Here is a 13,135-nt window from a genome sequence, read left to right on the forward strand (position 1 = left end):
GATGGGACATGTATTGCAAGCCGAATGTTGGGCAATACATCCTAGTGGGTGTTGATTTGGTTTATTATGGCTAAGGCAATGGCAAAGGCTTTGGAAAGGCATGAGGAATTAATTGACATTTTATTTATGAAAATAATGGAAATTTGGAGAAAAGAAAGGTGAAAGGTCATAGGTTGCATGCGAGAAGGAAAATGAAAGAAAATAATGGAAAATGAAGAAATATATGTCTCATTGATAAAAAGGATTTTGAGGATCAGTGGGTAGGATTGGTCAATGTAAGCTTATTTCAATTCATTTTTGGAGCTCTCTCTCTAATCTCGTTCTCTCTCATACCCTTAGACACTTAGAGTTTTCTTGGAGCTCTTGGATAGCATGACATATTTGGAGTTTTGAAAAAAAGGCAAAGGAAGAGTAGGAAAGTGCAAGAGGACATCAGGATTAGCAGCTACAACAAGTTTTTCTTGCAGGTACATAAATTCATGAATGTTTTCCTCACTAGTTTTGGCAGGCATGGCATATGCATGTGGTTTGTTGGTTATGATATATCATTGGCATGGATGATGCTCAAGATTAACAATGGATTTCCTAGCTTTTCCATTTCCTGGATAACCATGGAGTTTGTGGGTTTATTTCATTGTTTTGTTTTGGTTGGTTCTCATGTTTCCTTAGCTTGGGTTGAGTTATTAGTCCTGGAATCCCTGGTTGGACAAACGCTCAGGAAGCTCTGTAACAACTTGGGTTGAGTTACTAGTCCTGGAAGCCTTGGATGGAAAAACGCTCTAGAAGCCCTTAGTGGGTTGAGTTACTAGTCTTGGAAGGCCTGGTTGGATAAACGATATGGAATCTTGGTAAAATCTATGGGTTGAGTTACTAGTCCTTGAAGCCTTGGTTGGACAAATTCTTTGGAAGCCCTTGAAGTTTCATATAAAGACCAATATGATGATGTTTTTATGATGTCCAACCATTAGGTGGAATCATTGTTTGATGGGTTGAGGTGGAGGGCCTATGGAAGTCCTCGATGGTTTTTTATTGATGTGTTCTATGAGATCCCACATTCATGCTTGGAATATGGCATGGAGGTGAATGGATGAAGAGAGATTTGGCTCAGCCATTCTAAAATCGAGTGGAACATGGAAGTCCCATCCCGGGTTTGGATTTTACATCATCAATATTAGGTTATTTCAACTCTTAATTCTATGAGTATTATACTGTTTTATATGTGGATTCTATGGTTATTGTATCCTTGGTATTTCTGTTGTTATTATTATGGTTATGTATATGTTTTATGAAAGTAACTATGTATGGATCTCATCATGTTTTTACTTGTAAATGAATGAACAATGTATCTATGGCCTAATGATGAAGCTGAAGCTAAAGTGACAAGGAAACAATGCCTCATAGCGAATCTCAGATAAGTATGAGATCCATATGCTCAGATATCTTATTTACACCTGTAGATTACATATTCGTGATATTTTTGATGAAATGTCTGTCATGGCTAGTAGGGGTCCAGTCAAGGTGTTATTCAAGTGAATGAGTTAGTAATATTATTTTTGTGTTATCTTATTGTTCTAAATGTGTCATTCAATTATGGGCAGTGACCTGTGCTCTAGGCCTGAAAAAGTGGCTCAAACCCTGGGGACGCTGGCACAACACTGACAAAAAGAGTCCCTGGATGTTGGCTTGCAGGCCTGTGAGAGCGTCCAGATGTCCCTAGACGCTAGCTTGCAAGCCTGTGAGAGTGTCCAGAGTTCCCTGTACGCTGGCATGCCCATAGCATGAGAGCGTCCAAAGGTCAGTTAGTCCAAAATTTCAGTGGGACCCAGGGTTAGTTGGTATAAAGGTTGGGTTGGTTCCTGAGGGTCCTCATGTTGATGTTGGATGTTTGTATGGTGTGTTTCCATCAATTCCACTTCCCTAACATTACTTAGGAGGTCAAATCATATCATAGTGGCCTCTCGTCGCATGTTTACCCTGGCTGGTCAGTTGCATGGGTAGATGTGGGAGGAGGGTGTTACACCTTAAGCATATCCTGCCAACGACTGGAGCCTAAAACCACTCCCTTGACCCATCATGCATGCGACTGGGGATAAAACTCAGTAAAAGCATCAATTCTTCAACCCAAAACCTATGCCACCTATTGGAACATCTCCATCAACTCTTAAACACTCCTCCAAACCTCTACGATAGGTGTGTAATTAATGAAATAGGCTAAGAAACCATCTAACATAGAAGCCAAATATTAGAAAAATAATGTGAATACCTAATCAAATAAAAGTTGATATAATAATACCATATGCATAAATTATATGAGAACCCTACAAAGAAACTCTTAAAATCTAAACTTTAATTTTCATAAATGGCCAACTATCATATGGTACAATTCATAGAATAAAGATAATACTCCTTATAATATAAGATATATGGATAAGTATATTTCCTCATGAATATTTTGTTAAAATATAAACTTTAATGTTCATAAATGTCCAACTACCATATGGTACAATTCATGGATTATAGATAGTACTCCATTATAATATAGATATATGGATAAGTATATTCCTTGTAAATATTTTGTTAAAATGAGCAGGGTTACACAAACAAATTCTTCCTCAAACTTAGAATAAACAAAACATTATCAAAATTACAAAGAGTTAATTTGATCTAGAAGAAATGGTATCAACTTCTATTACTGGGTACTTGGTATGATCACCAATCTCGACCTATACTTATGAGTCTTACTATGTTAGACTATAAAATAGTTTTTGAGTTGATGTCATATTGTTTAAAACTTACATTTGGTATCAAAGAAAAGTTTATTGGCTTTAGGGGAACACCTTTAAACTTGAAGGTTTTTGTAACAACCCTGGTAAAAAATTCATTTAAAAAAAATAAGACCAAGGTCACGGGACACGTATTCCAAGATTAATGTTGAGAAAAACATCCTAGTGTGGGATTCATTTGGTTTATTATGGATAAGGAAATTGGCAAAGAAAAAGGCAAAGACATGGGAAAGACAAAGGGCATTTATTGGCAATTATTTACGAAAATAATGGAAATTAGGAGAAAAGGAAGGTGAAAGGTCACAGGTTGCACATGAGGAAAATGAAGAAAATAGAGGCCTCATTAATAAAAAGGCTTCTGAGGATCAGTTGGTTGCTTTTGACAGTTCTATGGTGGATCTCTCTCTCTACTCTCCATCTCTCACACTCTTGGACACTGATTTTTCTTGGAGCACTTCAGCATTGGATCAAGAAAATCAAAGGAAGGACAAAGAAGGCAAAGGGAAGCAAAGATCAAGCAAGGAAGAGCATGATCAAGCAATTACAATGGGATTACTTGTAGGTATCAATTTTCATGTGTGATTTCCTTGATAGGTTTGGCATGCATGGTACATGCATGTGTGTATTTGGTTATCTTATTGTCATTGGCATGGGTTTTGCCAAGTGTGACAATGATCTTCAACCTTTCTTTGCCATTTTCATATAGCCATGATGTGATGGTGGTTTCTCTTATTTGGTTGAGCTGGATTGTCAGATGGTATCGAAGCCGAGTGAGGTGGTCTCTGAAAAATAACACAAGGCCTAGAAATCCCTAGACCGAAGAAGGTGGGATTGTAGTAAAGTTAGATTTTGTGTACCTCGATGGGTCTAGGAATCCTCGATTAGTGAATGGAAAGATATACAGTAAATACTATAGGTGTGTGCCCTCGATTAGGCCTAGGAATCCGCGACCGTTGAATGGCGGGATATACAGTAAATCCTGGAGGGTGGAGTCTCGATCAGGCCTAGGAATCCTCGACTGGTGAATGGAGGGATATACAATAAATCCTGGACAATAGTGTCTCGATTAGGCCTAGGAATCCTCAACCAGTGAATGGAGGGATACAAGGTAAAACCTAGAGACTAGGAGGCATCCAAATTCCTCACGATGTAGGTGGAGAGATCTGAAGGCATCCATGCTTGTTAAGAGCCTAGTGATCCAGTGGTGATTACGGTAAAGCCTAGTTGTATTGATGAGGGTTCGAGCCTAATGATCTGGTGGGGATTGTTGTAAAGCCTGAGGAGCCCTAGTTGGTTTGGTTGTGATTCTCACATTAATGCTTGGAATATGGCACAAGTGTGATTGGATGAAAGAAAGATTTGGTTCAACCCAATCTATGGTTGGGTGGTACGTGGAAGTCCCAGACCTGGTTTCATTTTGCATATGTTAATAAGAGCTATTTTCCTCTTTTATTCTATTTGTAAATGTAATTGTTATTATGCGGCTTTAATTGTTGTTGTATCATTGATATATCTCTAGTTATTTGCTGGTTATAAGCATGTTTTATGACAATTATGATGTATGGCTCTCATCATGTTTTTATTAGTAAATGAATGAATGATGAATGTATGACCTAATAGATGATAATGCAATTATTGTGAGAAGACATCAATCCGTATTGACGAATTTTAGATAAGTATCAGACCCCTATGTTCAGATGTGTATCTATGACCTGTAGATTTCATGTTCATGATATGTTTGACAAAATTTCTATCATGGTAGGCCTTGTTAGGCTAAGTTCTTGTCTAAGACTTGTATGCAAGGTTGTTTCCTTATGTCATTCATTGTTCTGGAAAGTTTCATTAAGTTCTAGGCAGAGGTTTGGATCCTAGCCAAAAACGTGGCTTAAATCTTATGGTTGCAGGCACAGAACTAGGTGAAAAAGACTGCAGTCACTCCCTTATAGGAATCATGCGTGTGACTGGAGGGTTTTAGTCAAATTCAGGTAGTGTTGTGACAACGTCTAGGAGATCAAGGCACTAAAAAAATAGGTTTAATTTAGGGTTTGGGCACCTGGAAGGGTGGTTTAGCCCTTGGGGGTCCTATAACACCTAATAAGGAATTCATTAAGGGTTTTGGTTTGTCGATTCCACTTCCTTAAGGTGATCTAGGAGGTTGAATCATATCATAGTAACTCTTTGTCACATGTTTACCCCGGTAGCCTAGTAACTTGGATAAATGTGGGAGGAGGGTGTTACAAAGTGGTATTAGAGCATGGTTCAACACTTGGACTCGTTGGGCGGAATGTGTTTGTCATGCATAAATGTAATTTGCATATGTGTTATTTATGTTTGTGGACTATGTTCTTGTTGTGTATGCATGGTGGTGGTCATTGTTTTCGTTGTGTCACCATGTGGAAGTTGATGATGTTGTTTTTGGGATACATTTGTCATGTATGCATGTCAGTGTCTATATGTTGTTATGCATGCATTGGCATGGTTATAGTTGTCATGCATGAGGTCATTGTAGGAATTTTAGGTCATCATGATGTTGTTGGTATGTTATGATGCTCATGTGTTGGTTGAGATAGAGCAGGAGATGCAGATCATCAAATTGAAGTTACAACACTAGACTTCAGGGTGAGAGTAAATCGTCATATAGGTTTGTATGTTTGGCATGTAGGTATGTGGTTAATTGTTGCTATAAGAAATATGGTTACTTATATGCTTGTCATTCTATTGTTATTGTGGTTACATGTATGATAAATGCTAGTTGATCAATGTAGTCATATGCACATGTGTCAGATAGTCATGAAGGATAATAACTTCTTGTTATATGCATTGTAGTCATGTGCATGATGGTTGTGGTCATTGCTTCTAAAGTCTTGATGTTATTATGTCTTGTGCTAATTTGGATTGACCTACGTAGATGATTATGGTTATGACATTCAAGTATGAGTTAATATATTGTGATAATATGTCATACTAATCTAGACTGATTGTGCATATGTGATTGTTATGCATGAATGACAATTGTTTATGAGCTTATGATGTGAAAATGTTAGTTAGTTACTGTTATGGATATCATGACCTTATTTATGTTTGAGTTGATATGTTGTGAAGTTATATCGTGCTAATCTAAATTGATTGTGTAGACAAGATAGCCTCCCCTGAGATATATTAAGGTATGAGTTTGCTTATGTCGTATACTTGGTGCTTCAATGCTTGATTATGTCATCTATTTGGTGTTTGAGTGTTTGGTGTCTATTATGTCATCTATCTGTTGTTTGACTATTTTATTAATTGCATGATATGAGTATGTGTTTATAAGATTGCATGAAGAAATTATCTTCTTCTAAGATGGTTGTACTAACACATATGTGTTGAGGCAATTGATATGTACTTGAATGTAAGTAGGTGATAGTTGTAGCATTATGTATTATGACTGATGAATGTGAGTTTATTGTTGATTATGACATGGTTGTTAGACTTGCTAAAGGGTGCTTTAAAATTGATAGATATGTTGTCTTGATCTTTGGAACATGTGACTGACATGTGTCTTCAATTACAAGGAAGCGTGTTTGGCACAACGAGGTAAGGTAACTAGTATATTGTTATATTTATTTATGCACTGACAGTTATGTGTTTATGACAGCATGATGCAAGGGATTGCACGGCAAGAGACTACCACGAAATCTTTAAGAAGGCTTGGGTTGAGCTTTCCTTTGGAAGCACTGAGAACCATGGGGATCGATTCATGGTGTTTGATGCTAGTCATGTAGTTTTGGTCTTTTGTGATTTGTTCCGCTTGATTTGTGGTGTTGTCAATTCTAGAGACAACCTCTTGATTGTTGAGAGACCAGTGCCTAAAACATCTAGATCTGGTGGGTATCCAATAGTTCTTCAAAGAATAGAGACATCACTTATAACATTTCTTACTAATAGAATTTAGTTGGTTCAATCATCAAAGAAAGACATAATCCATGATTTCTTTATACATTCGTAAATGCAAGATACACAGTGGCATAAATGATAAATCAAAGTAGGCCAAACCGCTCAAGGAATTAGAGATCAATTACTTTAGTATGAATGTGAAAGCAGAAAAAAGAGAGGGAGTAGCCCATCTTGTAGAGCCCGAAATATCGATAATTCCACACTTCTCTACATTCAAAAAGACACGATGAATATGCAAAAGGAATGGATGCAAAGATTCATGAAGCGCAATTAAAGATTTAGTTCCCAAAAGACTTATACACGCATTTTTATCAACATCTTAACTCAAATGTATCTGTAAGAAAGCAGGAAACATATCTGGCAGCTACATAAGGTGGAATCTGAGAGGAACATGAACATTATGAAATTACAACATAGATAAGACATATTGTAATCCTGGAATGAAGGAATCACCATTGATTTTCATTAATAATTTGAGTAATACATTCATCAAAGAAGAAAAAACGTTCCCGGAAATAACATAGAGTTTTTCTTTCCAAAATTATGAACCTTTCTTCATTCCTAGAGATCATATATATATAGTCCCTTTTAAACATAGGTCGTTAAAGAAATATTCTTTCTTGATCTCACACATCGTCACAAAACATGCTTCACAATTTTAGTGTGTGCGCGTGCACAACTATCCAAACTCATACATAATGTCATTAACAAAATACAGTAAAAGCATAAAGTAAAAACAATTTGAAAGTAGAATAAAACGCCATTGCTGGCATGATCTGAGTGGTCCTCAGGAACTACGAGATGATGAAGATGCTTGATGGGAAGCCCTTGGAACATGAGGATGAACCATCTGGAGTAGTGGGGGGTTGGAAAATTGTTCGCATCGCTTCCAAATGGATAGAGGAGGTGAAGGAATAGAGTTGAACTGTCTATAGTTGAGTCGAAGATGGATCACCCATGAATAGTTAAATTTGTGGTGAAAGGTACTTTTAACTAGCTCAAGAAGGTGAAACTCTTTCTCAAGGAAATTCATTATAGTTATTCATTTGAGAACCAACATCTTCTCAGGTGCTTCTCCTGTCTTACTTTTGATCTTAATCATTTTATGGATATATAGATCTAGTGACAACAACTCTCCATTTGGACCCCACAAATTAGGTAACCCAGCTTCAAGAAGCTTGTTGAACTCCTCATCGAAAGATTCCACATATTTTTGTAGCCTCATAAGACTCTATTATCCTCTAGCTCTAGCTTCTTCCTTTGAAATTACTTTAGAAACATCTACCACTGCACCCATTCTATCAATTATATCCAGTGGCCTTAGCTCATCAATTGACCTCTTAGTTAGGAAATGAATGTATTTCTTAGCATACTAAGAGTTGGTAATGCTTGCTTGTTTTCCATTGAGGAGAGAAGGAGCACATTCTGCACTGAGATTATTTTGGTCTTGTATCAAGGCTATCTGTTCCCATCTAAGGTTGATCTTGTAAATGATCTTATCCCATATCAACTGCCTAGTATCAATGGGAGCCATGTTTCCTTTGAGACAGGCCCTTAATTCTTTGTTTTCTTGAGTGGCACTCTTTAGATCTCTAGTGAACTTGTCTGCATTGGCAATCGAAGCTTGGAGAAGCTTCTCTTTCTGAGCTACTTGAGATATGGAAGCATCTAAGTCACTCTGAGCCTTCATTAACTCCCATTCATATAGTAGTAGCTCATTCAAGGCCTGAGTGAGGTGATCGGTGGGGTTTTGAGGGTTTTCAGGCACTACTATCGTGCAGACATGAGAAGCTATTCTATTTTGTAAATCAGTGACTGTCTACTCCAAGGCAGTAACTCTGTTCTTGTTCTCCATCAGCTCCTGCATTAGGGCCTTGACATCTTTCCTTTTTATGAGCATGTCCCTTTTACATGTTAGATGTCCTTGATGTGTCAACAATCCTCTTTTGTGTTTTTTAAGTGCTGACTGTGGATTCGGTCTCCATCTCTGTATTAAGAGGCTAGGAATCAAATTTAGCTTTCCATTCAACCTTGAGCTTAGGATCATGTATATAAGTTGAGGATTTCATCTTTTCCCTTCTTAGAGCAAGGATGCCTTGGGGATCGTAATGCCAAATTTGTCCCTTTTCAAACTCCATGGCTTCGAGAAGGGCCTACTGGCTGTTCCATTTTAAAAATGTAGCCTTACCGGTACAAAGTGGAGTAGGTCTACAATGAGGACTTGTCTGGTGAACTCGAGGGCGAAGATCCTCATAGGCAGAAATACTGGAAGATGATATGGAGGTAGTTCATATCCATAAACCTGAATTTTTGTGTGATCCTCATAGAGGTACTAGTCTCCAATGGAAGCTTCCTCGTTGAGTTGGAGGAGCTCCTTTTGCTTTGGGAAGATTCTAAGAGTTGTCACCCCATGGATGATTTGGTAAGCAATGACCATGAAAGATGAAATGAAATGAGAGTACCCACCCAAACCAGGTCTCTTTCTCACTAAGATATTCTAGTCGAAGACTGAATTTTGCTCTTTATTAGAGACAAACACATCCAAGTGAAGGAATTGAAACTCTTCGATGTGAGTGTATAGGAAAAAGAAGAACATCAATGAGTAGTAGCGGAAATAAGAGGAGACATTGAAATAGCTGAGTTGGAAGAAAATGGTCACTGAAGGATATCCTGGGATATTGAGTTAACACCCAGGTTGCTTCATTTTATGTAAACATCCCAAAGCGGCCCTGTTTATTTTTAGGGCGGTCTATTCACCCATTAGACAAGCAATTATGGCTAAAACAGGTTGGACCAATGCCCAAAAGAGAGTCAATGGGATTCAAATATCTGAGGGCAAGTTTTTGACCTCTGGAGCGATGATTTTCCCCATGAATGATTGCTGCTCTTCGGTTGGGAGCTCTGTGAAATGGATGGCTAGGGCAGCATTTGTGAAGGTGTGCATAGTGGAGTACGCAGGGAAATTCAAAGCTCTTTGGATTAAGAGGGGAGTTATCTCGAGGATTACAACTCCTGAAGTAGAAACGAAGCGGTTCTTATCCTTTTGATAGGAGTCGGATAGCCAAGTTACAAACTCAGGGAGGTGGTGAACTAGAGGAGAAATTTGGTAATACAGTCCAGAGTTAACAACCCTAAAAGGCTCCTCATTCCTTACATGGTCGGAAAACATCTCATAGTGGAGATCTGGAGGTGGGAAGGGATAGACATGATCAACTATTTGGATTTCGGTGTCCGTTAAAGGCCCAACACCATTGATTTTGACCTCATGGGTGTTGGAAGTTGCAGGTGTGAAGTACTTCATTCTTCTAAGTAAAACAAAAGTAACAAACAAGGAGGTCGATGTGTCGAGTTACTTAGATCCCACAGGGAGGATTGAAAATGACATTGGAATGTGTCCTTGACCTTTGGGAGTGTGCAGAGAGGTGAATCCTAAAATGTGGTCCAGGCAGAATGTTCTTTGACTGGGACTGAAAGATCGTTGTTGGACAATAATTTTAGGGTTTCAGTGATTTATGCGAAGTATAGGGATAATTTCCTAGGTGGCAGAGGACGGGCTTAGGCAGAGGGAAACACGTGACGATTGGGGATTGGTCTGGTTGATAGAGGATGAGCTTAGGGGATGCGGATGGACTATCCATAACCTTTACCGCTTACCTTTTACCTTATACATTTAGCATTGCCGAGCCAATGAGAGAAGGCTGCCTGGAGGGTGGTCCCCACCCCGTTAGGGCGGGCTACACTGTGGATCAAACACACTCTTTGTTAGGCACCAGAATGGATCACTGTTGTTGGATGGGCATTAACCTTTCAACATCGGGGGTCTGCTCCTTGGTTAACCTTATTGCATGTATACTGCTAGAGTCGATGTTATCAATCACCAGATTCAGATGGAGGGTGACTCGAGCTTTGAGCTGCGCACTTTATAAGCACGAATTGAACCTTTAAAACATTAGCCTGAATACTTTAAAATATTTTAATTTCATTGGAAAGCCTCCTTTCCTTTGGACCCGATATATGGTATCCAGAGATATAAGCATTAGGGAACAAGTTTCTTTCACCACCTTATAGATCTTACATATCATCTCCATCCTCAGAAGGAACTTTTGGGCGAGATAGAGATAACATTGGCTCAAACTAGGGGCAGGGCATTGGATTTCAATGCGTCAATAACCTGCAATCTAGTAATTTCTTTTTGGGCATGGAGTCTTTAAAAAAAAAAGAATTATGAAAGAAAATATTCAAAAACTTGAAACATCAGAAAGTATTTACATGTACACACCAATATTTACAATGTGTGTGAGAGGAGTACCTTTAATTATGGAAATAGAGTTTAAGGAACTGACCATTTACTGGTAGTTCCAATGATTCTCCTTCCAAGTTTTCGAGCAGATAGTTGTTATTTCCTTTTACTTCGAAGTTTTTGAAAGGATTGAGCCACAACTGATCAAATTTCTCATGCTTGCCTTTATCCTCTCTTCTAACATCCCATCATAGGACCAAATTGCCCAGTTGTAAAGGTCTATATTTGACATTCTTTTTGAACAAAGACTTCATTTTCAGCTGATAATTGGCCAATCTTGCCCCTACCTATTCTCTGCTTTCATTGAGTTCAACCAAATGATCTATCCTTCGAGTCATAGCATTTGGTTCCTCTTCTACTTCCTGCAATAACTTTGCAACTGACATTGCCAACTGGATTGGGAATATTGTTGACTTTCCATATACCAACTCGAAGGGTGATTTTCTAGTGGAACGTTTAGGAGTTACTCTGTTAGCCTAGGTAGCGAATTTCAGTTGAGTATCCCAGTTTATTTGATTTTCTGTAATGGTTTTCTTCAACACTCTTACCACTGTTTTATTAGAGGACTCAACTAACCCATTCCCTTAAGGGTAGTAGGTAGTGGAATGCCTAATTATGATATTAAACTTCTGAAAAAAATGATAAATTTAGTGGACTTAAAAGCCTGGGCATTGTCTGTTATGATCTTTGTATGGAAACCAAAACGAGACAAGATGTTCTCCTCCAGAAACTTAATCACCACAAAATCAGTAGCATTTCGACCTGGGATGGTCTCCACCCACTTTGTGAAATAACCAGTGGCGGTTAATATCCATTTATGTTGACCACTGGAGGGTGTGTTTATCTCTCGTATGAAATCCATCTGCCATTGTCTAAAAGGCTCTTCCATATGTACTGGGATCAAAAGGAGAGGAGCTATTTTTTTCTTTTTAGCGAAAACTTGGCATTTTTTACATGCTTAGACCTAAGAATGAACTTCCCAAAGAGTGTAGGCTAGTAGAATTTGACATTCAAGATCTTGTGAGTAGTGTTTTTCCAATTGAAGTGACCTCCACAAACACCTTCGTGGAACTCTTCAATTACTTTGTGAGTTTCTCCTTCCACTAAGCATAGAAATAGGATCCCAACAGGGTCTTTCCAATAGAGCTGGCCATTCAATATGATGAAATTTTGACCTTGCATCCTCAATGATTGATATTTGGTCTTATCCATTCCTAGTGGACACCTCAGAAATAAAAGATAATGGATGATGTTTTTATACCAAATCGACATTTCCTATTTAGCATAATTTTTTGTTCTGAGGTCTTGATGTCATTCTAATGTACTTCTATTTCATCTACACCTACTATTAGATTCATCCCCAAAGCTTGGCAATTGGATTCTAACAGGATCTTGGCCAATCCCTGGCCCTTTATGAGCTTTGTAGGTTTCATGTCTAATTCATATTCCTGAATCTTAGCGATCCACCTTCCTCTTTTTCCCTCACTGTCTCCTTGCACCAGAATATCTTTGACTGCTACTGTTGGAACATATGCTGTGATTTCTGACTGCAATACATATACTCTAAATGCATTTAGTGCTTTACTAGAGCATAGGCCTATTTCTCCAAAATTTCGTACCTCAGTTCAACATCTCTCAATTCTAGGCTAAAAAAGTCGATTGGTTGCTCATAACCATCCTTATTTTTCTATAACAACACTGCAACAATAGTATGAGGAGAAGAAAAAGAAAAGATATAGAAAGGTGCTGAATAGTTAGGGCTGACTAGCATTGGTACTTTGGCAAATGTTGATTTGATTCTAGCAAAGGATTCCCGAGAAACAAGGCTCAATTTGACCTCGTTCTCCTTTTTCAGCATGTCTGTAATACCCTTCACTATTTCAACATAGTTAGCTATGAATCTTCTCAGAAGTTTTATTCTTCCCAAAAAAACTTGAATTTCTTTCTTGTTTCTAGGCAAGGGGATGTGACTGATAGCCTCCACTCGCTTAGGATAAATTTTCACTCCCTCCTATGCCATTATGTGTCCCAAAAGTTTTCCTTTGCTTAGAGCAAATTGAGATTTCTTCGGATTCAGAGATAACCCATATCTCCTGCATTTTTCAAAGGTGAGTTTCAG

At 38.2% G+C, this 13,135-nt stretch overlaps 1 pseudogene; it reads right to left on the reverse strand.

Moving 5' to 3' along the window:
* Window positions 1–13,135, reverse strand: part of LOC149191311 (GDT1-like protein 5 pseudogene) — a 69,957-nt pseudogene that overhangs the window by 16,122 nt on the left and 40,700 nt on the right.

The sequence above is a fragment of the Pinus tabuliformis genome, chromosome 2_2 (assembly GCF_031772625.1).
Source record: "Pinus tabuliformis cultivar Carrire ecotype Pingquan chromosome 2_2, CPIR1, whole genome shotgun sequence".
NCBI lineage: Eukaryota > Viridiplantae > Streptophyta > Pinopsida > Pinales > Pinaceae > Pinus > Pinus tabuliformis.